Consider the following 26,830-nt stretch of genomic DNA (forward strand, 5'->3'; position numbering starts at 1 on the left):
AAGCACGCAGGAGCCTGGGGCAGCAGGACAGGGATAGGGGGGCAGTGGGGTGGCATGTAGAGGAACCAATGCCCTCAATTTCCCTCCTGCAGCCGCTGAATGCCTGCGTACGGGAGAGGGTGAGAAGCAGACATTTAGCGGCTATATGGAGGGATCGGTTCCAGGGACATTGCTAGGTCTACAAAAGATCTGGGGCTAGAGCCCATAGCAGCGTAGCAAGGAAAGTCATACGTTTGGGCGGGCATACACATGTATATAATATACGTGTGTGTGCGTGTATATATATATACCTAGAGAGCCCCCACTTACATCAGTGTCCCCAGAGAGCCCCCCTTACATCAGGGACCCCAGAGAGCCCCCCTCCCCTTGGGGACCCCTGCAGATACTTGGGGCTTTGGGCCCCAGATTCGGGGCTATGGCCCCGAAAGCCACCCCCTAGCGACGCCACTGATTGGTTCCTCTACATGCTGCCGCCCCCCTATCCAGGTTCCCCCCTGGAGCATGTGTCCAGGTCACAATGGTGACCCCCTGTATGTATGCCCCTGGCTGTGCTCCAATTGACATGAACGGGACTGCCTGCCCTGGGATGCACAGAACACATGTGCATTGTGCATCCCCGCGCGGGCAAACACAACCAACGCACGGGCGTTCCCTTATCTATGCTTATGTGGGCGGGGCCTTGGAACTATTAGATGTAACTGGTAATTGTTATTTTATAACCTTTATATATAATCTTATGACAGGTGAATCTGTTCTCGAATTTCTCAGCTGTGCATTTAATTAAGGGATGTAGCCATTTAAAGGCCATTATTGCGGCCATGACACGGGACGATTGTTCCTCTCCAGCGAGAGACAATGTGATTTAAAACATTTTTTTTTTTTTTTTGCCTGCAGTTTCTCAGCCCGCGCGTGTAACATTTTCTGTGACTTGGCCCCTCCCACTTGTCATTCGAGCAATAAGAAACTGTCCCATTCTCATGACACCATTCTCCGAGAGTGACACCATCTCTCAGCCCTGCTAATAGTTTAGGCAAACATACCTCAAGAGGCATCGTGGGAAACGCGCCAGCACTTTGTACGGACAGATTGAATCATTCGGTTTGTGCGTCTCGGTCTTCAGGATCAAGTGTCACCGTTAACCTCTTCATTCCTGGAAGGGAAAAAAAAAAAAAACACCTGAAAAGTCTCTCTGTTTTTACAAGATGCCATTGTGTGTCTCACCTGCGTGTCACGTGACCGGCCCTCCTCGCTGTCACCTCTTCCCCGCTCTCTAAAGTCTGGAAAAATCAACAACAAAGAACTAATAGAATAATAACTAATAACATAGAATGAACTTCATCCATTTATCTATTCTCATCACTGCACCATTTATTAAGTTAACAAATCTGCAGAATAAATCCAGACATATTGGGGTTGATGTACTAAAGGCAAATAGAATTTTAAAAGTGCAGTTGCTCCAGAGCTTAGTAAATGAGGTGAAGCTTCACTTCGCATAGATTACCCAATCACATGCAAGATTTACTAATATTTACTAAGCTCTGGAGTAACTGCACTTGCAAAGTGCACAGTCTCTTTGCCTTTAGTAAATCAACTCCATTGGGCCTTTGCTTTTCTCCTCTGAACTCCTGGCAGGGGGAAAATCTGCTTACAAAATGCACCCAAAGATGCATATTGCACATGCGTTTAGGCACATCAAGTGTTTGAGTGTTAATGAATTCCATTGTCCAGAATATTATGCATTTAGGCATATCAAGCATTTTTTTATTGTTCTTCAGCTGTTCTCCTAAACGCATCAGTGATTTTTTTTTTTTTTTTTTTCAGCCTGTAAACCCTCCTCTGTCAATAATCCTGTGAATGCCTATGTGTGCATGGATATATAGGGGTTTATTTACTAAAAGCAAATAGACTGTGCACTTTGCAAAGTGCATTTGCAGCCTGCAAGTGCAGTTGCTCCAGAACTTAGGCTGGCCATACACTATTCAATTTTCCTGTTCAACTTTCCTTTAGATTTACCAAAACCATATAATAGGAGGTCAAACCTAAACACTTTCAATTTGGATGCAATCAGGCAGGCCCTTGTACTACATAGTTGAAGGTAAATCTAAAGAAAATTGAACAGGAAAATTGTATGGTGTATGGCCAGCTTAAGTAAGTGAGCAGAAGTTCTGCTGAATTTCATCGTCCAATCATGTGCAAGAAACAATGTTTTTTTTTTGTTTTTTTTTTGTTTTTTTTGCACATGATTGAGTATTCTTTGCAAAGTGAAGATTTACCTAATTTACTGAGCTCTGAAACAAGTGCACATGCAGAGTGCACAGTCTAGTTGCCTTTAGTAAATACACCCCATAGGGCATAGGCTAACAAAGAGGTGGATTTACAGTCTGCAAAAAAAAAAACACACAAAAACAAAAAAACAGTTCAGTGTACATGAGGCCTTACAATATATACAATACATGGAAACAGTAACATTGTACAACAAATGCAGTCAATGACATTGTGCGAAAAATACAATAAATTATAACATTGTACAATAAATAGAATAAATGGAAACAGTAACATTGTACAATAAATAGTAACATTGTATAGTTAATACAATAAATGATAACATTGTACAATAAATGGAAACAGTAACATTGTACAATAAAGCTCTAACTTTTATCATTAAAAATGATCTTTTCTTAAGAGTTTGTTCACATTAAAAAAATATGCTTTTCTTGAAACACACATAATGGGGGAGATTTTCAAAAAACTGGAGCACTCAGAATCTGGTGCAGCTGTGTATCTTAGACAATCAGCTTCTAATTTCAGCTTGTTTAATTAAGCTTTGGCAATAAAACCTGGATGCTGATTGGTTTCTATGCAGAGTTGCACTAGATTGTGCATGCTCTAGTTTTAGTGAATAACCCCCAATGTTTTTTTATTGCACTTTTAATGCACTGTGTTAACATCAGTGCAACAGATGGGGGTGGATTTACTAAAGGCAAAAAGGGGCTGAGCACTCATAGGGTTTGAATTACTAAAGGCAAATAGACTGTGCACTTTATGAAGTGCAGTTGCTCCAGAGATTAGTAAATGAGGTAAAGCTTCATTTTGCAAAGAATACCCAATCACATGCAAGGAAATTAAATAAACAGCATTTTTGCTTGCACACGATTGGATAATAGAAGTCAGTAGAGCTTCTCTGGAGCAACTGCACTTCGCAAAGTGAAACAGTCTATTTGCCATTAGTAAATCAAGGGGGTGTTGGTAGCGGACAATGAAGGAGAGTTGATGATGAAGAAGGTGGCTCAGTGGTGAACAATAAAGGTGGGTGGATGTTGAAGAAGAAGGGGAGTCAGTGGAGAATGATGAAGGTGGTTGGATGATGAAAAAGGGGGTGGTCATTTGTGGACAATTTTGGAGGTGGGTTCAGTGGTGGACAATGAAGGTGCATGGATGATGAGAGTGGGTGGATGATGAGAAAGGGGGTGATCAGTGGTGGACGATGTTGGTGGTGGGTTCAGTAGTGGAAAATGAAGGTGCGCAGGTGATGAAGAAGGGAGGGGGGTCTGTGGTGGACAATGAAGGTGCGTGGATGATAAAGAAGGAGGAGGGGTTCAGTGGTGGCGGACAATCTTGATAGGGGCGGGGCAGTAGTGGATGATAAAGGTGGGTGGATGATTAAGAAGGGGGGGGGTCACTGGTGGTGGACAATTTTGATGGGGGCAGGACAGTAGTGGATGGTAAAGGTGGGTGGATGATGAAGAAGGCGGGGTCATTGATAGATAATGAATGTTGGTGGATGATAAAGAAGGGGTTGGTGTTAGATAATGAAAGTGGGTGGATGAGGAAGAACGAGGAGGATTGAGCTGGACAATGAAGGTTGATAGATGATGAAGAAGGGGATGTCAGTGGTGGATGGTTTTGGTGAATAAATTATGAAGAAGGGGATGTTGGTAGCGGACAATGAAGGAGGGTTAATGATGAAGAAGGTGGCTCAGTGGTGAACAATAAAGGTGGGTGGATGTTGAAGAAGAAGGGGAGTCAGTGGAGAATGATGAAGGTGGGCAAATGATGAAAAAGGGGGTGGTCAGTTGTGGACAACTGGACAATGTTGGAGGTGGGTTCAGTGTTGCACAATGAAGGTGCGTGGATTAAGAAGACTGGGGGAGGTCAGTGGTGGACGATGAAAGTGCATGGATGAAGAAGGTGGGTGGATGATGAAAAAGGGGGTGATCAGTGGTGGATGATGTTAGTGGTGGCTTCAGTGGTGGACAATGAAGGTGCACAGATGATGAAGAAGGTGGCTCAGTGATGAACAATCAAGGTGGGAGGATGTTGAAGAAGAGGAGGGGGAGTTAAACTAGGGGAGGGTCAGTGGTGGATAATGAAGGTGGGTGGATGATAAAGAAGGGGGGGTCAGTGGTGGACAATGGAGGTGGGTGGATGATAAAGAAGGGGGGGTCAGTGGTGGACAATGGAGGTGGGTGGATGATAAAGAAGGGGGGGTCAGTGGTAGACGATGAAGGTGCATGGATGATAAAGAAGGGTTGGGGTCAGTGGCGGACAATGGAGGTGGGTGGATGATAAAGAAGGGGGGGGTCAGTGGTGGACAATGGAGGTGGGTGGATGATAAAGAAGGGGGGGGGTCAGTGGTGGACAATGGAGGTGGGTGGATGATAAAGAAGGGGAGGTCAGTGGTGGACAATGGAGGTGGGTGGATGATAAAGAAGGGGGGGGGTCAGTGGTGGACAATGGAGGTGGGTGGATGGTAAAGAAGGGGGGGGGTCAGTGGTGGACAATGGAGGTGGGTGGATGATAAAGAAGGGGAGGTCAGTGGTGGACAATGGAGGTGGGTGGATGATAAAGAAAGTTCGGGGTCAGTGGTGGACAATGGAGGTGGGTGGATGATAAAGAAGGGGGGGGTCAGTGGCGGACAATTAAGGTGGGTGGATGATAAAGAAGGGGGGGTCAGTGGTGGACAATGGAGGTGGGTGGATGATAAAGAAGGGGGGGGTCAGTGGTGGACAATGGAGGTGGGTGGATGATAAAGAAGGGGGGGGGTCAGTGGTGGACAATGGAGGTGGGTGGATGATAAAGAAGGGGGGGGGTCAGTGGTGGACAATGGAGGTGGGTGGATGATAAAGAAGGGGTGGTCAGCGGTGGACGATGTTGGTGGTGGGTTCAGTGGTGGACAATGAAGGTACGCAGATGATGAAGAAGGGGGTTGGTGGTGGACAATGATCAAAGATGAAAGCCCCCACTTGTCCCTCTTTTCTTTTCTCCAACCCTTAGCCGTCACAGGGAATGCTGGAATACGTCTTTGGGTGACAGTCCTAGGGAGGGAAACCGTGACCCACCTCCAGCATAACCGCACCATCAGATTCTGACCTGTATGGTGTCAGTATGTGAAATATCTGCAACAGGTCGGAGATGAGCCAGAAAACCACATCAAATGTTGGCATTGCCGGGTGAGATCCGGACATTAGGTGAAGATGGAAACGTCAGCTGATCAGCATCTCCAAACCAAAACATATATTTTTTAGTGGAGTGGAGTTGGCCACTGAAAAACTGGTCGATGCGCACCCCCCCCCCAAATGCTCACCCCCCCCCCCCCTAAAAACCACCAGTTTTATTTTTAGTCAGCCCTCATCTTTGTAACAAACAATGTTTTAACATCAGCAAATGACTGACACGCCGCTTGTCGGAGACTGAGGCCCTGCATACCGCGCGGCCACCTTCCCGGCCTCCCAACTGTCACTCTTACCTTGTTTCTGGCCATTCGCCGTGTAAAAATTCATGCTCGCTTGGCCGTGTTTTCTTTGATTCTCCAAAAGAAAGCTTCTTGTGTTTCACGGCGACCTTCTCCTAACCTTTGTGTTGTGCTGGAGACACAGCGGACTATTGTAATGTGGAATAATAGGGATCTGAGGATGAACACAGCTTGCGATTAATAACATTTCAACTTGCAGGTATCACTGCCCATCCCCCAGCCACCAAAAAAAAAAAAAAAAAGAAAAGAAAGTTATTGAGTAAATGAGGTATATTGTGGCAAACCTCACCGGTAACCATAAATTATGAGTTATAAGAGTTTTTAGTTGGTGTCAATCAATTCCGGCTTCAGATTTGGCCTGTCGGTCACCGAGGGCTTTACAGGAACTATATTGTGTGACAACCTGAGTTGTGGCTTCAAGTTTCTCTGGATTTCATTTATTAGAAAAGTTGTTGAATTCGGCGGCCCCTCTGTCCTTCACTAAAAAAAAGACGCAACATTTTGAGGGAAAAAAAAACATTTTCTTATTTTTGCTATAAAATTTAGCAAATAAATAATTTTTCTTCTTCACTGATGGGCACTGATATGCTGCACTGACAGGCTGCACTGATGGGCACTGATATGCTGCACTGACAGGCTGCACTGATGGGCACTGATATGCTGCACTGACAGGCTGCACTGATGGGCACTGATATGCTGCACTGACAGGCTGCACTGATGGGCACTGATGAGGAGGCGCTGATGAGGCTGCACTAATAGGTGGCACTGATAGGCACTGATAGGCGGCAATGATGGGCACTGATGAGGAGGCACTGATGAGGCTGCACTAATAGGTGGCACTGATAGGCACTGATAGGCGGCAATGATGGGCACTGATGAGGTGGCACTGATGGCACTGATAAGCTGCACTGATGGGCAATGATGAGGCTGCACTGATGAGCACTGATTTGCTGCACTGATAGGCACTGATATGCTGCACTGATGGGCAATGATAAGACAGCATTGATGGACACTGATAGGCGCACTGATATGCTGCACTGATAAACACTGATATGCTGCACTTGATTGCTGCACTGATGGGCACTGATTTGCTGCACTAGTGGGCACTGATATGCTGCACGATGGGCAATGATAAGACAGCATCAATGGGCACTGATATGCTGCACTTGTTTGCTGCACTGATGGGCACTGATTTACTGCACCGATAAGAAATGATAAGACAGCATTAATGGGTACTGATATGCTGCACTGATGAGCATTGATATGCTGCACTTATTTGCTGCACTGATGGGCACTGATGGGCAATGATTTGCTGCACTGATAATCAGTGTAAATGTTCCCTATAACTGGAAAGCTGGTTATCAGCTTTCCTTTCCTCAGACACTGACAGCGCTGAGGAAAGGTAATTCCAATGTTTACATGTGATCAGCTGTGATTAGAGACAGTCGATCGATCACATGGTAAAGGGCCGATGTCATTGGCTCTTTACACTGATCGCTGATTCGCGTGTCTGAGGGACACAGCTCACCACCGATCGCCGTGCTGTGCGCCAGCCGGGGGGGAAGGGGGGGAGGGGATGTGCACGAACAGCCTGTTCTGAAGGACGTCATATGATGTTCAGTCAGGACGGTAAAGCCTATAGCAGAATGACGGCCGGGCGGGAATGTGTTAAAGTTAACGTGGAACTTCACTCTCTCAATCAATATCGACTATTTGTAATCCTTATCCTGCTAGTGTTGGTAAGTAGATAGGAAGACAAATGATGTCATACATCCCAGGAGCCTTCAGGAGGGGAGGATGGTCTTTCTCAGCTAAGCATTCCTGAGCTATGGGCAGATGGATTCCGGGAAGTAAATGCTACATGAATCATCTGCTCTTACTCAGGATGGCCCCAGCCAGAAATGCTGGGGGGGGGGGGGGTCCAAAGTTATTTCTCAAACAAATAAAGCATGGAGAAATGGATGGATGAGTTTACTTTGAATATTTAAAATACAAGACATAGCGTTTTTGGCTTGTGGTGGTCGGATGCCTTGTAGTTCCGCTTTGATCACAAATTATGGCCCTAGAATTATCACTCCCACTCCGACATCCAGAGCAATACTTTACATGTGTGGTAAGTTTAGCGTATACATATATGTGTATCAGACATATGACACGCCTTCATTTGCATGTAAGCGTGGGGGGATGGGGGTGCTTTTAATTTTTTTCTTTTTACATTATTAGTATTTATATTATTTATATATATATATATATATATATATATATATATATATATATATATATATATATATATATATTTTTTTTTTTTTTTACAGTTTTTTTCATTTAACTTTATTGCTATTACAAGAATGCAAACAAGCCCCTTGGTGGAAGCTTTAGGCAGGTGACAGGTTGATGTCTCACTTGCTTTTCAAAGCAGCTAATCAACCACAGATGATGCTTTGGTATCTGCTTCCCAGCTAGAGGATGACTGCTCTGAAACCAGAAGTGATGAAATCATCATCAGTTGTGGGATCATTCGTCATAGAGGAGATGGAGGAATGGATGTTTCTCCATCTCCTCTACAACAAGCCATCCTGATGGTTTAGATAGAAGAGGAGCAGCGCTGTGAGAAATATTCCATGTGATGAACTATTACATAAGTAGAAAACAAAAATTAAAATTAAAAATTAAGGAATTAGGATAAACTCCAAGTTCATAAGTTATATAAACAGCTGGACTGTCCTATTAAGAGCCAATCTTGATGGTAAATACGGGCCGTGAATATGAAAATCAATGAGTCCTTCACCACACCAATGTGATAGTAAAAATTGTGCGCTTACCAAATGGCAAGCTTAGAAGAGCTTGCGACCTTAACCCGGTCGGGGCCTTTCAAGGTGGAACCATCAAGGAGAGACACACCACTTGGTTTGATTAGGCACACTGTTCTTCAGTTACCACTCTAAATGGAGATGTGACCCCAGGCTAGGGATAAACCTCCAAGGAGGTATACCAGAAAAAAACGGAAAGCAACATAGCGTAATCCTGCTTCCACTTTTAATAAAATCAAAAAGAAATGCACTTACATGTAAAAGGATAACAATAAAACATTAGAGCCGTCGTCAGAGTGTGACGAAACGTACGTCGGGCGTGCTGACGTGCTGACGTGCTGCATTTACCGTCTACAGTCTACAGGACGGGCGTTCGCTTTCTAGCCGGCCGGCTCTAATGTTTTATTGTTATCCTTTTACATGTAAGTGCATTTCTTTTTGATTTTATTAAAAGTGGAAGCAGGATTACGCTATGTTGCTTTCCGTTTTTTTCTGGTATACCTCCTTGGAGGTTTATCCCTAGCCTGGGGTCACATCTCCATTTAGAGTGGTAACTGAAGAACAGTGTGCCTAATCAAACCAAGTGGTGTGTCTCTCCTTGATGGTTCCACCTTGAAAGGCCCCGACCGGGTTAAGGTCGCAAGCTCTTCTAAGCTTGCCATTTGGTAAGCGCACAATTTTTACTATCACATTGGTGTGGTGAAGGACTCATTGATTTTCATATTCACGGCCCGTATTTACCATCAAGATTGGCTCTTAATAGGACAGTCCAGCTGTTTATATAACTTATGAACTTGGAGTTTATCCTAATTCCTTAATTTTTAATTTTAATTTTTGTTTTCTACTTATGTAATAGTTCATCACATGGAATATTTCTCACAGCGCTGCTCCTCTTCTATCTAATTTTGTTATGTGTGTATCTCATATTTTAGCAGCTGCTTTATATATTTGATCAATTATTTGTTACATTAGATTGGGTTTATTTCACAATTTATTTTATTTTGTCAATAGGTGGTTTTGCATTTAATATAGCGCGGTGATTCACTCTGTTTTCATCCTGATGGTTTACTGTGGTGCTGGGGTCCATGAACGAACAGGAGAACCTGGGAACCACCACGGCCAGCCATTAAAGAGGTCGTTTTCACAGAGCTCCATTCATCCCTGCCTAGATTGAAACCAGAAGTGATGGAATGTTCGTCACTTCCGGGATCATTCGTCACAGAGGAGATGGAGGGATGGATGTTCCTCCATCTCCTTTGTGTGAGGATGTCCTAGGTGTTTACTGTGGTTCTGGGCTCTACGGAGATACGGGACAGCCTGGGAACCATGGCGGTCAGGAATTAAGGAGGTCCTCTTCACAGAGCTCCATTCATCCCCGTCTAGATTGAAACCAGAAGTGATGGAATCTTTGTCACTTCCGGGATCATTTGTCACAGGGGAGATGGAGGAATGGATGTTTTTACACTTTTTTTCATTTAGCTTTATTGCTATCATAAGAGGGAAGACAGACCCCTTGGTGGAATTTTTGGGCAGGTGACAGGTCTTCTTTAAGGAAGCATCAGAGGTCTATTAAACTCCTGATGTCTCCCCTGCCTTCCAAAGCAGCTAGCCAAGCACAGATCATGCTTGGTTAGCTGCTTCTTAGCTAGGGGATGACAGCTCTGAAACCAGAAGTGATGAAATCATCATCAGTTCTGGGATCATTCGTCACAGAGGAGATGGAGGAATGGATGTTCCTCCATCTCCTCTATGGGAAGCCGTCCTGGTGGTTTATGGTGGTCTTGGGCTCCATGGAGGAACAGGAGAGCCTGGGAATCACCACGGTCAGCAATTAAAGAGGTCCTCTTCACAGCGCTCCATTCATCCCCACCTAGATTGGAACCAAAAGTGATGAAATCATTATAAGTTCTGGGATCGTTTGTCACAAAGGACATGGAGGAATGGATGTTCCACCATCTCCTCTATGGGAAGCCGTCCTGACTGTGTATGGTGGTCTTGGGCTCCATGGAGGAACAGGAGAGCCTGGGAACCACCGCAGTCAGCAGTTGAATAGGTCGTCTTCACAGAGCTCCATTCCCCTCCACCTAGACTGAAACTAGAAGTGATGAAATCACCATCAGTTCTGGGATCATTTGCCACAGAGGAGATGGAAGAATGGATGTTCCTCCATCTCCACTATGGGAAGCCGTCCTGACGGTTTATGGTGGTCCTGGGATCCATGGAGGAACAGGGGAGCCTGGGAACCACCGTGGTCAGCAGTTGAACAGGTCGTCTTCACAGAGCTCCATCCCCCTCCACTTAGACTGAAACTAGAAGTGATAAAATCATCATCAGTTCTGGTATCATTTACCACAGGGGAGATGGAGGAATGGAAGTTCTTCCATCTCCTCTGTGGACAGAGTTGCCACCTCATCCCTTTAAACCCGAACACCTTTGAAATACACAGGTTCTGAGGCTAATTAAATGCAGATAAGCCACCAAGTGAGTTTAATTACCACCTTAATCATCTACAGAACCCGTGTAATTAATATGTGTTCGGGTTTAAAGGTATGAGGTGGCAACCCTATCTGTGGGAAACCATCCTGAGGGTTTTCTGTGTTCCTGGGCTTCATGGAGGAACAGGAGAACCTGGGAACCACCACGGTCAGCAATTAAAGAGGTGGTCTTCACAGAGCTCCATTCATCCCCGCCTAGATTGAAACCACAAATGATAAAATGATCATTAGTTCTGAGAACATTCATCACAGAGGAGATGGAGGAATGGATGTTCTTCCACCTCTTCTTTGGGATGCAGTCCCGATGTTTTTTGTGGACCTGGGCTCCATGGAGGAACAGGAGAGCCTGAAAACCGCCGTGGTCAGCAATTAAAGAGCTCCATCCTTTTCCACCTATAGTACTGTCCGTTCGGAGATCACCTTTAAGCTCTATGGGGTGTAGAGTTCCCCTCTCAGAGGCGGCAGCCATGTCATGTGTGATGTGTCCTGCTCTGACAAGTAAATAATGGGAGATTGAACCGTGGAATAAACCGATCGTCTATGACAAGTGAACCCTTTTCTGCACCCTGCTTCTCGCCCCAGCGGTGGAGGGCGCGCCGATTGTTCCCCCGGTGCCCTCGAGAGGCTCGGCGTGCCCCCGCACTTGTCATTTCTCACAGGCAGGTTAATCCACATTTGGCACAGCCCAAAATTCTTTCAGATAACAACAGGCTCATTAAATTGTCCATCCTTCATGGCCGAGCCGGTGAAAGGCGGCCTTCAGAAAAAAAGAAAAAAAAAAAAAAAAAAGCTTTTCATTCGGACAGGCCCCAGCATGGCTGCCTATTGTCACCCCCCCCCCTCTAAGTTCATTTTCCTCCAGTCGCTTCCCCAAAAGGCAATTTTCAGCTTCTTTGGCCGGCGCAGAGCTCGCTCCGCGGGAACAATGGGCTGAATGGACCCTCCGCCATTGTCTCCTATAAGGCAAAAAAAGAAAGAAAAAAAACAAAAACAAAGCATTTCGGTAAATACAAGAGGCCGGTATGTGGCCGGCGTGTACACACACTGCATGGGATTGGACCCCATTCTACGCTGGTTCATATCTATGCATGTCGGGAAACGCCCCTAAAGTGGCAAACTTTCCCAACGCACAGAGAAAGGCGCTGCCATTTAGCAGACACGCGGCGGTTAGGGTGACCACATTTACAAACTGCCATTCAGGGACATCCCCCCCGCCCACTTCCAAAAAATCAGCTGATTAGACACAAGAGGCGGGATTAATAATTTCTCCAATCACAAGCAGGGGGTGGGGATTGTGCTTCTCCAGACATTCCCAGCCAGGACAAGTACTGTCAGTGAGTAAAGCGGTCATGTGGCGGCCTTTTTTGGGGGCATCAGATTGGCCCGGGGGGAGTGACTTTGTCAGTTTCATTCCGGGACACTGTTTTGTCCTGGAATGAAGGTACCGGGACAGACCTGCAAAATGCGGGACTGTCCTGGGCAATCCGGGACACGTGGTCACCCTAGCGGCGGTGCCATGAATTCTTAATGGGAAATCCTATGCATTTGCAGACATGCGCAATTTTCACACTCACCTGACCGCACGGTGCCCCGCAACACCATGCAGCTTGGCGTGATGCGTTTTCAGAAAAAAGAGCCAGAGACTTCTTTTCTGTGTTTCCTGCACATAGGGGCGGCCAATTGAAATGAATGGACTGCACTACAGACGGTGCGTGGTGGCACGCAAAACAAAAACGTGTGGTTATGCACGATAAATGTACGGAAAATGTGCCCGCGCTTAGTACCAAGAATCAGGAGTTTCATTTCGCGTAGGGCAGCCTATTGAAATGAATGAGCTGCCCTACACGTGGTGAATGGTGACGCTGAAAAAAATGCATGGTGACCCGCCAGATATGTGTGGAAAGGTGCCCGCGCTTGGTCACACCTGTAGGTGTAAGCCAGGGGTCTTCAAACTTTTCAAACAAAGGGCTAGTTTTTTGTCCTTGAGACCTTATGAGGGCCGGATTGTGGACAGCGGGGGGCAGAAAATGTCTTGGGCCCAGCGCTAGTGGGAATAAATATGGCCTCAAGGTTGGTGCTTAGTAGGAGGAATAGTATCCTATCATTGGTATCAGTGGAAGAAATAGTGACCCCTTGTTGGTGTCAGTGGGAGGAATAGTGCCCCAAGGGGCCAGTCTAGCAAAGGGCCACATCTGGCCCTCGGGCCGCAGTTTGGAGACCCCTGGTGTAAGCCAAGAATCAGAAAAAAAAAATTGAGGACCAATCTGCATACTTACCCCCTAAGCATAAATACCCCCTCCTCCTAGAACAAATCACCCCCCCCCTGAAATCCCCTCTCCCAGCACAAGTCTTTGCCCCCCCCCTCCATCCCTCCCTCCCAGCTCAAATCCTCTCTCTATCCAAATCACTCCTCCTTGCACAAATCCTTTATTTCCCAAATTCCCAATCAACCCCTCCCCCACTCCAAATCACCCTCTCAGCACAAATCCCCTCTCCTAGCACAACCCCCCCCCCCAAATTTCTCCTAGCCAGGGCCATCTTTAATATTGATTGGACCCTGGGCAGAACTTTTCTTGGGGCCCCCCAAGCAGTTTCGCTCTCTACCTGCTCTGAGACATACAATAAATAGCAGCTAGACTCAAAATCAGTTTACTGAATCAGATCAGGCAGCTATTGTGATTGGTTGCCAGAGGTTACAGTGTATAATTACCACTCACTGACTGGTTGCTAGAGGTTACAGCACATGATTTCTGCTTGTCGATTGGCTGCTAGAGATTACTGTGGATATGACCTCAGGGGGGCATGATATACATATCAATGCCGACGGCTATACATATGAATGCCGCCATTTACATATGAATGCTGGTAGTTTACATGTAAACACAGGGTCTGCAGGTGAGTCATCTGTACACAACAAAAGGGCAGAGCTGGGCAGCATTAGTAGCAGCACTTCACACTGAGATATTGGGACACAGCACGGGACTAAAACCTCAAGGCACGAGGGAATTTAAACCAGGATAGTTGGCAAGTATGAGGCAGCTGCTTTGGGCCCCACAACAATGACAGGGCCCAGGGCAGCTGCCCCTTTTGCCCTGCCTTAAAAACGGCCCTGCTCCTAGCACAAATACCTCCCGATCATCCCTACTGGTACAAATCCCCCCCCCAAAAAAATGTCCCCTCCTAGCACACAACCCCTCCCCCTATGCCATATCACCTCTTCAAGCACAAACACCCCAAGCCCCCCTCCTAGTACAAATCCTCTTCCCCCTCCCAACTCATATAAACCCCAATCACCTTTCCTAGCACCCCCCCCCATTTCTGCTCCAAGAACAATTCTCACCCCCTGCTGCCCCCCAAATTCCCCCACCCAACACTAAGCATAAATTCCCCCTCCTCCAAGAACAAATCCAACCCCCCCCCCCCCGAAATCCCCTCTCCCAGAACAAGACTTTGCCCCCCCCCTCCCTCCCAGCTCAAATCCTCCTCCTAAAAAAAAAAAATGTCCCCTCCTAGCACATATCCCCTCCCCCTATGCCATATCACCTCTTCTAGCACAAAGACCCCAAACACCCCCCCCTCCTAGTACAAATCCTCTTCCCCCTCCCAACACATATCCCCCCAATCACTTTTCCTAGCACCCCCCCTCCCCAATTTCCACTCCTAGAACAATTCTCACCCCCCTGCTGCCCACCAAATTCCCCCACCCAACACATATCCCCTCCCCAACTCCTTGTTGTGCCTCCCCATCTCACATGATACCACAGTGCCCAGGGCAGCTGCTTCTCCTGCCCACCCCTTGCCCCCGCCCTGTTGGGGTGCCAATTCGAAATGAATGGCACCATATCACACCAATGCATGTAACGTGCATTACCGCGTGCTGCAGTACCACACATGGCAATGATGGCGCATTAATGTGCATTGGATTGGAGGAGGCCATTCAGAATAAATAGCACAACATCACACCAATGCATGCAATGCGGGTTGCTGCACGTTGTGGTACCGCATACGGTAATGAACGTGCATTAATGTGCATTGCATTGGGGCAGCCTATTCATTTGAATAATACAGTGACCCAAAAATGGTAAGACCAATCAGCATGAATGGCACCGCGTCACATCAATGCTTGTAATGTGCGTTGACAGCATGTTGTGCGACCACACATGACAATGAACACGCAATAACGTGCGTTGCATTGGTGTACATGTCGCATTTTCAGTGGAGCAGCACAGGTAAGTGTGTCGCCGAGCATTTCACAGCAACGCACGTTGGTCCGCTAGGTGGCTTGGGGCGCCATTCAGCATGAATGTCGCCACATCACACCAATGCATGTAACATGCATTCCTGCAAGTTTGCAGTACAACACACAGGACCATGCATTAACCACTTAAGGACCAGGCGTTTTTATGGCACTTTATGTTTACCTCAAAAAATAAGCTTTAATGAATTTTAATGCAAAAAACGACAATATATAACCCATTTTTGTTGGTAAAGTATAAAAGACGATGTTGTGCCGAGTAAATAGATACCTAACATGTCACACTTTAAAATTGTGGACGCTCGTGGAATGGTGACAATGATAAATAAAAATCTCCATAGGCGACGCTTTAAAAATGTTTACAGGTTACAGAGGAGGTCTAGAACCAGAATTATTGATCGAGCTGCAGATTTGAAAAGATTAAATATGAGTTTTGACATTACATTAAAGCTGATCTCCAGGCAAAACTGTATTCCTTGATAATCACAAAGGATATAAATCCACTTTATCTGCACCAAACGCTTTACAAACCCAGATATGACCTTGTAAATGTAGCAGTGACATCATCACTGTGCTGTGCATAGCCTGTGCGGAGAGCAGAGCTGTGGGAGGGACAAAGCAGGCTCCACCCACTACAGAAAACTACAGGAGGGGGCGGAGACAAGACCAGTCACCCTGCACAAGGAGAGAGAGAGCGCAGGGTGGTGGGAGGGGCTCAGCAGGCTCCACCCACTACAGAAACCTATAGGAAGGTGCGGAGACAAGACCAGTCACCCTGCACAAGGAGAGAGAGGAGTAGTGGGAGGTGCCCTGCAGGCTTTACCCACTATAGAAAACAACAGGAGGGGGCGGAGACAAGACCGGTCACTCTGCACAAGGAGAGAAAGTAGAGCTGTGGGAGGGGCCAAGCAGGCTCCACTACAGAAAACTACAGGAGGGGGCGGAGACAAGACTGGTCACCCTGTACAAGCAGAGAGCAGAGCTGTGGGAGGGACCCAGCAGGCTCCACCCACTACAGAAAACTACAGGAGGGGGAGGAGACAAGACCAGTCACCCTGTACAAGCAGAGAGCAGAGCTGTGGGAGGGACCCAGCAGGCTCCACCCAAGACAGAAAACTACAGGAGGGGGCGGAGACAACAAGACCAGTTACCCTGCACAAAGAGAGAAAGCAGAGCTGTGGGAGGGGCCTACCAAGCTCTACCCACTACCGAAAACTACAGGAGGGGGCGGAGACAAGACCGGTCACCCTGCACAAGGAGAGAGAAAGTAGAACTTTCGGAGGGGCCCAGCAGGCCCCACCCACTATAGAAAACAACAGGAGGGGCGGAGACAAGACCGGTCACCCTGCACAAGGAGAGAGGAGAGCAGAGCTGTGGGAGGAGCCCAGCAGGCTCCACCCACTACAGAAAATGACAGGAGGTGGCGGAGACAAGACCAGTCCCCCTGTACAAGGAGAGAGCAGAGCTGTGGGAGGGGCCCAGCAGGCTCCACCCAAGACAGAAAACTACAGGAGGGGCGGAGACAAGACCAGTTATTCTACACAAAGAGGGAAAGCAGAGCTGTGGGAGGGACCCAGCAGGCTCCACCCACTACAGAAACCTATAGGAAGGGGCGGAGACTAGACCAGTTACCCTGCACAAGGAGAGAGAGTGCAGAGCGGTGGGAGGGGCCCAGCAGGCTCCACCCACTACAGAAAACTACAGGAGGGGGCGGAGATAAGACCAGTCACCCTCCACAAGGAGAGAGAGTGCAGAGCGGTGGGAGGGGGCCCAGCAGGCCCCACCCACTACCAACATTTACAGGAAGGGGTGGAGATAAGACTAGTGACCCAGGCTCCACCCACCACAGAAACCTACAGGAGGGGGCGGAGACAAGACCAGTCCCCCTGCACAAGGAGAGAGATCAGCAGTGAGCGGTCTTTATTACAGGAAGTCTCACCCTGGATTACTGCACAGATCTGGAGGAAATACACAAAGATCACCGAGAAGAAGACACACGACTGATGGATTTAGATGATATCTTCTTATCCTGGAGTTCAGCTTTAATGATATAAGTTTCTGAAATCAAACTAAAATATGATGCTTGGCAGAAGCCAGCCGCCTCTGCACGGGTCTGCACCGCGTCTTGCTGGGACTTATGGTTCCCCCGGTGACCACAAAGCCCGGGCTGGCTCTGAACTCCCTCTGAGCCTTGAACGCGCTGGGAAAGAAATGCGTCCCTCGCCTGGGGGGTCATGTGACCTAGCGGCGGTGGGGACACTGTAGCAGATGTATCTATTATCATTGTGAGAAAATCCACAGAGAGGCATCAACACAGATTACCAGCGGAGGGAAAGAACGCCTTCCCATCAGACTAAACAAACAAAAACCTGACACATTGTTGCTTCCCTGCGACGTTCCGCCAAGGTTACAGATAGCAACGCACTCAGTTCCGTCACCCCGGACCCCCGTTTTGCTCCAAGCCACCGCGTCACTATGACCATGCAAGGAGAACATCTCACATATAGTATTCATAATGGTGAGAAGAATTGTCCACCTGGTGGGGGGGCTTCCTGCTATCCCCCAGCTCTGGCCTGTGGATAACAATGACCACAGGGCTGTGTTATCTAATCCTTCACACTATACAGGACAAGACAGAATCTCCGACCTCAGGGGGACCTCAGGAGGACCTCAGGGGGGACCTCAGGAGGACCTCAGGGGGGACCTCAGGGGGGACCTCAGGAGGACCTCAGGGAGACCTCCGGGGGACCTCAGGAGGACCTCAGGGGGACCTTAGGGGGACCTCAGGAGGACCTCAGGGAGACCTCAGGAAGACCTCAGGGGGACCTCTGACTTCCAGCTCCAGAGTTGTCCTGAGTAGAGTGGACCTTCTAGAGGTCAATGTACGACATCTCACCGACATCCAATATTTCAGACTATTTTTATTCTAGTTGTTCCAAAATAACACAACAAATACAAAGTATATAGTAACCACCCTTCATCTCCGGAAGGTTTTACACCCCTTCATGACCAGGCCATTTTTTGCTATTCAGCACTGCACTACTTTAACTGTCAATTGCGCGGTCATGCAACGCTGTACCCAAATGACATTTGTATCATTTGTTTCCACAAATAGAGCTTTTCTTTTGTTGGTATTTGATTACCACTGAGTATTTTTTTTTCTTTTATATAACCACCTAATGACTGCCCTCTAGCAGATTTACTTCGGCTGTTCTGTGAAGAATCACAAACACTATATTACCAAAAGTATTAGGACGCTTGACTTTACACGCACATCAACTTTAACCACTTCCTATAGCAGAATGACAGGAAGTGCTTCAGTTATAAGTGGTTCAGTTATCTTGACTGGGCGTCATATGACATCCAGCAGGATAAGCCGCAATCGCGCGCCCGTTAGTTAGGGGGGCTGCGCCCCTGTGCCCTGCATGTAGATTAGGGGGGCGGTGCATGGATTAGGGGGGCGGCGCCCCTGCGCCCTGCATGTAGATTTGGAGGCTGGGCGCATGGATTAGGGGGGCGGTGCATGGATTAGGGGGGCGGCGCCCCTGCACCCTGCATGTAGATTAGGGGGCTGGGTGCATGGATTAGGGGGGCGGGCGCATGGATTAGGGGGCGGAGCATGGATTAGGGGGCGGCACCCCTGCACCCTGCATGTAGATTAGGTGGCCGGGCGTGTGGATTAGGGGGGGTCCTGTGGCTGCACAGAGAGGCTCAGGAACTGTTGGAGGAGTGTTGTCCTCTGCCAACTGGTGAGACAGGGTGGGAGCAGAGACGAGGAGGGTGCCGCACTAAAGCAATTGTTTTGTGTAGAGTGAGATATACCTGATTGATCCTGCCTTCAGCTGTTCCTCCCATCCTTGCTGTGTCCCCACTGCAGGTTGAAATTGTGTAGACCAGCTGGTGTCCTCTACAGAGCATGCTCAATTTCAGTTCCCCAAAACACACTGCACTTGCGATCTGCAGCGGGTGTCAATGTAATGCTTATGACACCCCAAATGCAGATTGCAAACCCATTGCGTTTGCCTGCACCAGATCGCATGGTACAGAAGTACATTACAGTTGCGCCCCGAGCCCACCCTTTTTGAAGCCAATTAAAGCCTCAGGCTTTAATCACGTGCTTAAAAAAAAAAACCTATTGGAATCCATGCGTCCGGTGCCCCGCATGCACATTGGGGGGGGCGGAGCCCCTGCACGACGCATTTGGGCCGCCCACTGACAGAATATATTTATTTTTTTGTGTATTCAGCTGTTTGTTCGGAGTTTAGCTTTATTGAATAAAGTAGGATGTAAATGAGGAGAGGGGGTGGAAACATAGAAAGGGGGGAGGGGGGGTATAAAAAAAAGGGGATTAGGGAAAAAAAAACTATAAATTTTAGACATGTGCAATTCGTTTCGTTCTGAATTTGTTTTTTAACGAATTTCAACAAATTTGTTAATTCGGAAATATACTACTTAATGAAAACCCGTTTAACAATTTTTTCTGAATATACGTAAATTCGATTATTGGAAAATTTGAAAATTTGAATATTGGAAAATTAGTAAATTCGAAAATTCAAAAATTCAAAAATTCAAAAATTCAAAAATTCATAAATTTGAAATTTGAAATTGGAAAATCCGAAAATTAGAAAATCTGATAATATAATAATAATAATAACTTCACTATTACTAACTATTAAATTATAGGCATTGGAATTTCCTTTTAAATTTGGCTGTTAGTGAATGTAAAGAATACAAATTTATCCGAAGTTACGAATTATCTGAAATAATGAATGCTAAACAAATGGAACATAATGAATTAATAATAATAAATACCAATAATAATAATAAAAACTTTTTATTGTTATTATTATTTAGTATTAATTAGTTCGGTTCCATTTGTTTAGATTCGGCATTCGTTATTTCAGATAATTCGTAACTTCGGATAAATTTGTATTCTTTACATTCACTAACAGCCAAATTTGAAAGGAAATTCCAATACCTATAATTTAATATTTAGTAATAATTAGTTAGCTAGTTTGGTTATTCTTTCGAATTTTTGGATTTTATTTTTTATTTTCGGATTTTCGAATTTACGATTTTATGAATTTTCAAATTTATGAATTGTGATCATAACGAATGACCTGAAAAAAAAAAAAAAAAAAAATGAATGAAACGAAAACGAACACATTTTTCGGCAGTGCACATGTCTAATAAATATGGAAAACCGTTCCGCTTGCAGTGAATTATGGAGCGGAGTTCCCCTTTAGTGAGCCTGTCATTAGATGAAAACAATAATATAGTCACAAAGTTTATTCGACTCCATAAAGGTTTACGGTCAGTCGCCGGCGGTCATTCTCCGGCGCGGTGTTGCAGCCCCGGCTCTGGTAGCGGACCCTCCATCCTTCCTGGCGTGTCTGGGCGCGGTTTATTGCGCCGGTCCCATTTACGAGGTGTGAAGTGTTTTTTGTCACACCTCTGGCCTTTCATATGAGGGAGGTGAGAGCGCCTGACACCGGCCCGGCTCTGTGAACTCCTGGCAGCCGTCGCCTCCAGCCCAACATGTGCAGCCAAGTCCATATCCCCCAACAGGAGGGCGCGGCCGCCGATTTATTAATGTCGCCAAAAACGGCACCAATTTATTATATTATATATATCATTTGTATATATATGCTTATTGCATTTAGAAATCATATATACTGTATATACACTATAGTGGGGGTCTGCAAACTGCGACCCTCGAGCCGCATCTGGGGCCACAGCTGGGGGGGGGGGGTAGTGGATCCTCACTGTACACTGACTGCGGGGAGGGGGGAGGGTCACAGAGGCTGTCTATGGCCTCCGCTTCTGATGTAAGGGGAAGGGGGGCTCTGATGTGATGGGGATCCTGATGTAAGGAGGGACTCTGATGTAGAGAAGGACTCTGATGGGGATCCTGATGTAAGGAGGGACTCTGATGTAGAGAAGGACTCTGATGGGGATCCTGATGTAAGGAGGGACTCTGATGTAGAGAAGGACTCTGATGGGGATCCTGATGTAAGTAGGGACTCTGATGTAGAGAAGGACTCTGATGGGGATCCTGATGTAAGGAGGGACTCTGAGGTAGGGAAGGACTCTGATGGGGATCTTGATGTAAGGATTTATAATTAAAAAAAAATTGTGGATGCTGAAGGGGACCCTGATGTAAGGGGGACTCTGATGGAGATCCTGCTGATGTAAGGAGAGACTCTGATGTAAGGGAGCATTCTAATGGGGAACCTGATATAAGGAGGAACTTTGATGGGGACCCTGATGTAAGGGGGATTATGATAAGGGCCTTGATGTGAAAGGAAACTCTTATGGGGACCTTGATGTAAAGGGGGACTCTGGTAGGGACACTGATGTGGGGGGGGGGGGGGGGCACTGATGTGGGGGGGGGGCCCTGATGTAAGGTAGGACTCTGATGGGGATCCAGAATGTAAGGGGGGACTTTGATGGGGACTCTGAAGTAGGGAGGAACTTTGATGGGGACCCTGATGTAAAGAGGACTCTGAAGGGGACTCCGATGTGAGAAGAAACTCTGATGGGGACCCTGATGTAAGGGGGACTCTTGATGGGGACCCTGATCTAAAGGGGGACTCTGGTGGGAACACTGATGTATGGGGGACTCTGATGTAAGGAAGGACTCTGATGGGGATCCTGATGTAAGGATGGACTCCGACAGGGACTCTGATGTAAGGGGGCACTCTGATGGGGATCCTGAAGTAAGGGGGGGATTTTGATAGAGATCCTGATGTAAGGGGGGACTCCAACAGGCGCTCTGATGTAAGGAGGGACTCTGATGGGGACCCTGATGTAAGGGGGAATTCTGATTGGGACTCTGAAATAAGAGGGGACATTGAAGGTGAACCTGATGTAAGGGGGAACTTTGATTGGGATCCTGATATAAAGGGGGATTCTGATGTAAGGAAAGACTCTGATGGGGACACCGATGTAAGGAGGGACTCCAAGTAAGGGGGCATTGATGTATGGGGGACTCTGATTGGGATTCTGATGTTGATGGGGGGGCCGGGGAGATGTAATATGTCTGGTGACAATTAGTAGACCTAACATCAGATATGTGCTCCCATGTGCAGCATACTGAGTAATGTGTTCCCCTTTCATGTATTCCCGCTCCTAGAGATCATAGAACTCCCAATGCCTTCATCTGCATTTCTGTTCAGAAGGACGGCGCAGTCTTTGTTCAGGCATCATGAAGGATAACCATCAACTTCTTGGACTGAGATGTCGGCTCAGAGATGACACAATCATGTAAATCCTGCTGCCAGTGCAGTTCTTGGCTGTGTTCACAAATGTCCGACACAGATCAGCCCCCTGCTGCAACCTCTCACCATGTGTTTTGCTACAAAGCGACAATGTTGCAGTTTGATCATTGGGGGAGGGGAGACTGATGAAATGCTTCCTCCTGCATGCAGCAGACTGATGACATAACTTCAGCCTAGGCAAAGTCAGTGGAGGATGGAGGACTGAGGAAATGCCTTCTCCTGCCTGCAGCAGATATCATCTCAGCCTAGGAAAAGTCACTCTGGGAGGGGAGACTGAGGAAATGCTCCCTCCTGCCTGCAGCAGACTGATGACATCATCTCAGCCTACACAAAGTCACTGGAGGAGGGGAGACTGCGGAAATGCTGCCTCCTGCCTGCAGCAGACTGATGACATCAACTCAGCCTAAGCAAAGTCAGTGGATGAGGGGAGACTGAGGAAATGCTCCCTCCTGCCTGCAGCAGACTGATGACATCATCTTAGCCTACACAAAGTCAGTGGAGGAAGGGAGACTGAGGAAATGCTTCCTCTTGCCTGCAGCAGACTGATGACATCAACTCAGCCTAGGCAAAGTCACTGAGTGGAACTTTATGATGACTTTGTAATGATGAAAGGTGGAGAGTTTCGGACCCGGTTGCTGTACGATGTGACCTGTCAGGGATTTATTGAGGCCGATTTGTCGCGTCCACTTTAAGAACCCTCACTATTCCTCTGAGCACAGAAGGCCGGTGTGGACGCATGATGGAGTTCAGAATAAAGAGGTGCGTCGTCGTTCGTCTTGCGGCCGGGCCGGAGATCGCTCCATCCGACAGTTGTTGATATTGACTCAGCGTTGCCACGTTACAAGGTGAGGACAGCGGGACTCAGAGATAAGCCGAACGTGCTGAGACTTGATCCACCCATTATGGTCAACACGCAGGCTGGAGTATTGATAACCGTAACGTGACACCGCGCCGGCCCGGGAAAACAGCAATTAAGAGCTTGGCGGGATCCGCAGATTATCCACACCTGAGAACAGAGAGCCGCCGCCGCTCTACATCACCGCCATAGGGGCTCATCCACACCTGAGAACAGAGAGCCGCCGCCGCTCTACATCACCGCCATAGGGGCTCATCCGCACCTGAGAACAGAGAGCCGCCGCCACTCTACATCACCGCCATAGGGGCTCATCCACACCTGCGAACAGAGAGCCGCCGCCGCTCTACATCACCGCCATAGGGGCTCATCCACACCTGAGAACAGAGAGCCACTGCCGCTCTACATCACCGCCATAGGGGCTCATCCACACCTGAGAACAGGGAGCTGCCGCCGCCGCTCTACATCACGGCTATAGGGGCTCATCCATGCCTGAGAGCAGAGAGCCACCGCCACCGCTCTACATCACCGCCATAGGGGCTTATCTACATCTGAGAACAGAGAACCGCTGCCGCTCTACATCACCGCCATAGGGGCTCATCCACACCTGAGAACAGAGAGCCACCGCCGCCGCTCTACATCACCGCCATAGGGGCTCATCCATACCTGAGACCAGAGAGCCGCCGCCACCGCTCTACATCACCGCCATAGGGGCTCATCCACACATGAGAACAGAGAGCCACCGCCGCTCTACATCACCGCCATAGGGGCTCATCCATACCTGAGAACAGAGAGCCGCCGCTCTACATCACCGCCATAGGGGCTCATCCACACCTGAGAACAGAGAGCCGCTGCCGCTCTACATCACCGCCATAGGGGCTCATCCACACCTGAGAACAGAGAGCCGCCGCCGCTCTACTTCACCGCCATAGGGGCTCATCCACACCTGAGAACAGAGAGCCGCCGCCGCTCTACATCACCACCATAGGGGCTCATCCACACCTGAGAACAGAGAGCCGCCGCCGCTCTACATCACCGCCATAGGGGCTCATCCACACCTCAGAACAGAGAGCCGCCGTCGCTCTACATCACTGCCATAGGGGCTCATCCACACCTCAGAACAGAGAGCCGCCGCTCTACATCACTGCCATAGGGGCTCATCCACACCTGAGAACAGAGAGCCTCCACCGCTCTACTTCACCGCCATAGGGGCTCATTCACACCTGAGAACAGAGAGCTGCCGCCGCTCTACATCTCCGCCATAGGGGCTCATCCAAACCTGAGAACAGAGAGCCACCGCCGCTCTACATCACCGCCATAGGGCCTCATCCACACCTGAGAACAGAGAGCCACCGCCGCTCTACATCACCGCCATAGGGGCTCATCCACACCTGAGAACAGAGAGCCGCCTCCGCTCTACATCATCGCCATAGGGGCTCATCCTCAACTGGGAACAGAGAGCCACCGCCGCTCTACATCAACGCCATAGGGGCTCATCCACACCTGAAAACAGAGAGCCACGGCCACTCTACATCACCGCCATAGGGGCTCATTCACACCTGAGAACATAGAGCCACCGCTGCTCTACAACACCGCCATAGGGGCTCCTCCACACCTGAGAACAGAGAGCCGCCGCCGCCGCTCTACATCACCGCCATAGGGGCTCATCCACACCTGAGAACAGAGAGCCGCCGCCGCTCTACATCACCACCATAGGGGCTCATCCACACCTGAGAACAGAGAGCCGCCGCCGCTCTACATCACCGCCATAGGGGCTCATCCACACCTGAGAACAGAGAGCCGCCGCCGCTCTACATCACCGCCATAGGGGCTCATCCACACCTCAGAACAGAGAGCCGCCGCTCTACATCACTGCCATAGGGGCTCATCCACACCTGAGAACAGAGAGCCGCCGCCGCTCTACTTCACCGCCATAGGGGCTCATTCACACCTGAGAACAGAGAGCCGCCGACGCTCTACATCACCGCCATAGGGGCTCATCCACACCTGAGAACAGAGAGCCACCGCCGCTCTACATCACCGCCATAGGGACTCATCCACACCTGAGAACAGAGAGCCACCGCCGCTCTACATCACCGCCATAGGGGCTCATCCACACCTGAGAACAGAGAGCCGCCTCCGCTCTACATCATCACCATAGGGGCTCATCCTCAGCTGGGAACAGAGAGCCACCGCCGCTCTACATCACCGCCATAGGGGCTCATCCACACCTGAGAACAGAGAGCCAGCTACGCTCTACATCAACGCCATAGGGGCTCATCCACACCTGAAAACAGAGAGCCACGGCCACTCTACATCACCGCCATAGGGGCTCATTCACACCTGAGAACATAGAGCCACCGCTGCTCTACAACACCGCCATAGGGGCTCATTCACACCTGAGAACAGAGAGCGGCCGCCGCTCTACATCACCGCCATAGGGGCTCATCCACTCCTGAGAACATAGAGCCACCGCTGCTCTACAACACCGCCATAGGGGCTCCTCCACACCTGAGAACAGAGAGCCGCCGCTCTACATCACCGCCATAGGGGCTCATCCACACCTGAGAACAGAGAGCCACCGCCGCTCTACATCACCGCCATAGGGCCTCATCCACACCTGAGAACAGAGAGCCACCACCGCTCTACATCACCGCCATAGGGGTTCATCCACACCTGAGAACAGAGAGCCGCCTCCGCTCTACATCATCACCATAGGGGCTCATCCTCAGCTGGGAACAGAGAGCCACCGCCGCTCTACATCACCGCCATAGGGGCTCATCCACACCTGAGAACAGAGAGCCAGCTACGCTCTACATCAACGCCATAGGGGCTCATCCACACCTGAAAACAGAGAGCCACGGCCACTCTACATCACCGCCATAGGGGCTCATTCACACCTGAGAATATAGAGCCACCGCTGCTCTACAACACCGCCATAGGGGCTCCTCCACACCTGAGAACAGAGAGCCGCCGCCGCCGCTCTACATCACCGCCATAGGGGCTCATCCACACCTGAGAACAGAGAGCCACTGCCGCTCTACATCACCGCCATAGGGGCTCATTCACACCTGAGAACATAGAGCCACCGCTGCTCTACAACACCGCCATAGGGGCTCATCCACACCTGAAGAACATAGAGCCACCGCCGCTCTACATCACCGCCATAGGGGCTCATCCACACCTGAGAACATAGAGCTGCCGCCACTCTACATCACCACCATAGGGGCTCATCCACACCTGGGAACAGAGAGCCAGCGCCGCTCTACGTCACCGCCATAGGGGCTCATCCACACCTGAGAACAGAGAGCCACCACCGCTCTACATCACCACCATAGGGGCTCATCCACACCTGAGAACAGAGAGCCGCCACCGCTCTACATCA

This window comes from Aquarana catesbeiana, linkage group LG06, assembly GCF_042186555.1.
Source record: "Aquarana catesbeiana isolate 2022-GZ linkage group LG06, ASM4218655v1, whole genome shotgun sequence".
In the NCBI taxonomy this organism is placed as follows: Eukaryota; Metazoa; Chordata; class Amphibia; order Anura; family Ranidae; genus Aquarana; species Aquarana catesbeiana.